Source organism: Pelmatolapia mariae, linkage group LG3_W, assembly GCF_036321145.2.
Source record: "Pelmatolapia mariae isolate MD_Pm_ZW linkage group LG3_W, Pm_UMD_F_2, whole genome shotgun sequence".
Taxonomy (NCBI): Eukaryota; Metazoa; Chordata; class Actinopteri; order Cichliformes; family Cichlidae; genus Pelmatolapia; species Pelmatolapia mariae.
Genome location: NC_086229.1, coordinates 65389251 through 65394335, shown reverse-complemented (window position 1 = coordinate 65394335; position 5085 = coordinate 65389251). Strand labels below are relative to the sequence as shown.

General features: G+C 38.6%; 1 long non-coding RNA gene across 1 annotated transcript; it reads right to left on the bottom strand.

Moving 5' to 3' along the window:
- Positions 1–225: 225 nt before the first annotated feature.
- Positions 226–3037, bottom strand: LOC134617952 (uncharacterized). Its single transcript, XR_010091779.1, has 3 exons — positions 2795–3037; positions 1935–2021; positions 226–313 (listed from the first exon to the last, which is right to left on the bottom strand). It is a non-coding gene; the product is annotated as an uncharacterized LOC134617952 (long non-coding RNA).
- Between the last annotated feature and the right edge of the window lie 2048 nt (positions 3038–5085).

Genomic DNA, 5085 nt, shown 5'->3' with positions numbered 1-5085 from the left:
GGCTCTGGTTTAAAGTCTGAACACAAACACACACAGTTCAAACAACAGGACACATGATTACAAGCTTTGTAGTTCAGTCAAGACCTCCAGTCTCCACCTCTCTGCATCACACTGGAGTTCTGAGCTTCAGTCAGGATGTGGTTTGATCATCTTAGCTTAGCATGATGGATGAAAACAGCATGAGCAGCTAGCTTGTCTCTGTGCAAAGATAAAGAGCAGCTGTACCTGTTCTGTCATCATGTTGTAATGGTTGTTTGTCCATAACCGATGTCTTCAGTTCTCACTGCTAAGTAGACCACAGTCGAATAAATGTCTATAATAAAATAAAAAAAAGAAAAACTTCAACAAACTGCAACTACACCAGTGCAGGTAAACATGGCAAAACATTTTACTGTTTCTAATCTTCCATCATGAAACTACATGATTGTGCCAGACATTGCAAAGGTCGGGTTTTAGTAAAACCAGATTAATTTGAATCTATTCGACTGTTTTTGTGACTTCTCAGTGGAGTTTACTCTTTTTAGATTTCCTTGCAATTTATTGTCTGTACTGGACATAGTGTATCTTTCTTTCTGTACATCACATGTTACAGTAACCTGAGAACTGTGATGGGTCATGAACAGGAGAAGCTACATGTCACTGATGTTCTGCTTTATAAACCGAAGCATCTTCTTACACTTTTTTTCTCTCGTCTTAACACCTCTGCTGTGAAACACTGAGTGACCACAAAGAACTGTGTTTCTGAGAAAGATGCAGGTGGACGACCACAAAGCTGCCATCTTCTTCCACTGCAGACTGACACTCTTCACCACAGAGCACAAAGCAAACACATTCTCACAGCATGAACACTGTTATTAGACAAACCAGTAAGAACTGTGGTGAGAAAGTTCATCTGTGATGGATGAACTGTAATCAACAACAGGAAGTTGCTGCTGATGGTTTTACATGAAGAACTTCAAAATAATAAACGATTGTGAACTTTTTAAAAAGACATCTTGACCATTCATGCCTCTTTTATTTCTCATAGTGAAAATAAATTCATGAGCACCAAAAACCAGACAGCAGATACATGTCAGACTAATCGGAGCTGCTATAAGGTCCTACCGCTCAATTACAACACTGATAATATTCTGAGTGTCACAACACACCTGCCATCTGGACCTGAGGCTGAGTCATTAGTTAAAATCAAAGACACCCTAAAGAAAAATGCTGATCTGTCACATTTGAACCAAATTTCTAATTAATTTTTGACACAATTAAATAAATATTTGTTTCAGCTGTTCATTGACTCTTTTTGGGGCATGGAAATCATAATGTTTTTTACAGATTTCCATTCAAGATTCAATTCTCTTTGAGATGTCTCTTGGTTTACACACTGTTCTAAATCTTTTTTTTTTTTTTTTAAGTATTGCTGTTGAAAACGTGCTTCACAAAAGCGTGGAGTCATGGAAGCCATTTACATGAAAAGGGAAAGACCATCTCTGAATCGAGGAGGGACCCTAAGGGTACATCTTTCACCATCTTACAATGCTGTGATTGCAGCCATTCCCCAACTCTGTGAATGGTACTTATGGCCTTTGATCAATTCTTATTGATCAGTGGCTGTGACAATTTGCATATGAATGGTTATGAAACTGACCTCACAGCCCAGTGTTCCTTCAGTGGGCTGGTTCAAGTCATAATGCAAATGTACTGTTTATAAGGTTTGGGGAAACCTGCAGTCAGCTGAGACTGAAGAAGTCACTTGGATGAGTGACGAAACGTTTCTCCCACAAAACGCTACGTCCAGATGAACAGATTCAACTTTTTGGGATTGCTTATCAAAATTCTTTCCATAAATATGTATATATTTATTAGGATTATTTAAATAATATTAAATAAGTCACATGCGATGGTGATGAACTTCATGAAGAATAAAATAATAATAATACTACCTCGTCTTTCCTCGGATTGTTGTTGATAAACTGATATCTTGATGATGAGATGAGTGATGAGGTCATCTTCTCCACTTTCTTCTCGATCTGGTGAAATAATGAAAAACAATTCAGTAATATTCAGTAGTATAATTTAATTATTTAAATAGGGTTTTGACCCCCAAAAATCTCATAAATGTGCTATCTAACCAGATACTTTTTGTTACCTCCAGTGACACTGTGAGAAATCGTATAGTCATTTTTAACCAGGTTATGTCCATCAATGCGCATATTAATTTAAATTTCTTCCATTTCCATTTCCTCTCTCACAGTGATGCTGATATGCACTGAGTGTTTCCTTCTCCTTCACCTTTTTTTCACTCGCTAAGTGTTTATATATTTCTCTACATTAATTATTAGCCAGTATTAGATTCTGGCTCTATTCCACATCATGTCTTTTGTCCTGTCTTCCTCCCCTCACCCAGACCAATCACATGAGTCTCCCTGAGCCTGGTTTTTTCTGCCTTTTGACTGTCACTAAAGCTCTGGTTCATGGGGGGTTATATGATTGTTGGTGTTGGATTTTTCTTTTCTTTATTTTTTCTTTCTTTATTTTTTTTTTTACAATACAGCCAAACCACAGAAAACACCTTGAGGCAACTGGTTTTTCAATTGAACTCTACTGAATTGAATACATTTAAGAAACTACTCAATGTAAACACAATGTCGTTGAACTTCTGCTGAAATTATCAAAAATTAACAATAACAAATACTAAAATAAGTAAACAAATTTACATTTACAAGTTGTTACTGTGATCGTAATAAATGTGAACTTTACTAAACAAACTCAGACATGAAATATTAGGAATTCTGAGTCTCACCTTCAGGTTTCCTGTGAACACATCGTTTCACCAGCAGAACCAGTAACACCAATAGAACCACAACACACACTGATCCAACAAATGACAAAACAGAGAGAGCAGCGGGAGGTGTGGATGTAGGTGGAGGTGTGGTGGTGTGTTTGTCTAAAATAAAGCAAACACAGTCATTAAGTTGTCGTCACATTGTGAATGTTGAAAGCTGCAGAAACACAGACAGGTGAGTGTGTCACCTGTGACAGTGATCCAGCTGGATGGAGACTCTCCATGACCGCTGATGTCACACTTGTAGAGGCCTTCATCAGACCTGGAAACATGCTGGATGGTCATGTGACCTGTAGGCTGCTTCCTGATGAGGGAGCCATCTTTATAGAAAGCAGCTGGGAGGTTGGAGGGAGTGGTCTTTGTTTTACAGAGCAGAGTGACGTCATCTCCCTCCATCACAGGGAGGACAGGACTCTGCAGGATCACTGATCCACCTCAACACAGAGACAAACTACAGCATTTCATCCATTTACACACAGCTTCATCAACACTAACTCCACACACTCAGCTTACCAGTGACTGTCAGGTTAACCATGTTACTGATGGGACCCTCTCTGGACTCACACCAGTAAACTCCACTGTCCTGAGTGAATAGTGTACTAATGTTACATGAAGAACCAGTCCCTCTTCCCCACACATCTCCACACTGAGTCCTCTGTTGTTTGCTTGTGTTTCTCCTCAGAGTCCATCCAGCAGAGCTGTCGTCCTCCTCACAGCTCAGAGACACAAAGACTTCCTTAAAGAACTGAGAGCTGCTGGGACTCACAGTCAGACGAGCTGTGAGGGTTAAAACGATGTCTGTGTAATTAGTCCTTCACATATTAAACTGATCAAATGAGATCCTTTGTGAAACATGAACCCAATCAGGTCATATCAGTGAGCATTTCACAGGTTTAAACTGTGACAGAAGAAGGTTACTGACCTTGGTTTGTTGTGCAGCTCAGCAGTGAGATCAGAACTAAAGAGAAATGACACTCAGTAAGCACAGTAAAGTCATGTGTCCACTGTGCAGCTGTGTTGATATAATGAGTGAATGATTTGAGCTTTTCACTGCCTGCTGTGTTTCCTCGACTCCTGAGCAAAGATAAAGAGTCAGTTCAGACCTCCAGTTGGTCCTCGTGGTGTTTTGAACTTGAATTCAGCCTGATTTGTTTTTCATGTCTTCTCCTCCATCATCAGTTATCAGGAGAGCAGACAGTCAAAGTACAAGAATTCAAACAAACACAGAGATTCTACTTACAGAGCAGACACAGCACAGATGTTTCCTTCATTGTCCTTCTCACTCATTTGAGCTTTTTTCATTTCTCTCACTGACACCAAGTAAAGCCCGCCCTCTTCCTCTTCCTCTGAGCATTTCTATTTCCTTTCTAATAGTGGATGTCTCCCTTCCCCTTATGGCCACTAGAGGTAGATGTTGGACTTTACAAGCAGATCATTAGTTGATAGTTCCTTGGTTTTATAAATAACATTTTTCTGTGGGTTGACAGTGTTCATTTCTTAATAAATGCCTGTTTTGTGAAAGTACTGCAGGAGCATTAGTTGGAAAACATGATCTGATGTCAAATAAAGATCTTATAGCCACAGAAGATATCTTTGCGTGCCACATGAACTCTAACCACAAGGTACTGAAATCAATGCATCTTTTCACAGCAGAGAATAAAAGAGAGAGAGGCTGAAATATTTGGCTGCATTTATACCAACATGCCTCACTCTGAGGGACAGTGAATGAGCCAGACACACAAACACATACTGAGATTAACTGTAATGAATACTTGTTCATATTATTATTTATATTATTATTATGTAACATGCCCACAGAGAGAGCTCCCAGTAGCTTTAATTTTTTTCTTGAAAAAAAAACAAAAAAACAAAAACAAAAACAGGTAAGACTAAACAACCGTTAGTATTTTAACAAAGTTACACATTAAAAACGCAATATTAAAAACTAAAAATCTGGCCACACATCTAACCAATAATAATGATAACAACAACAATAACAAAAATAATACTAGTAAAGACAACTCCAACATAAGGAACCAGCATACAAATCTATCCATCATGGTAATATGATCAAGAGATTACTAAGACAAGCTTCTTTTCCTACATACCTCCAGTCACACAAGTTTGAGAGAGCAGTTCACGCTTGTATTAACTTTCGTCTAGACCAGGGTCAGCAACCTTTCTGATGATGAGTGCCTCAAATTTCCTCATATGTGCCATATGATTGCATTAGCATAAATTTAATAATG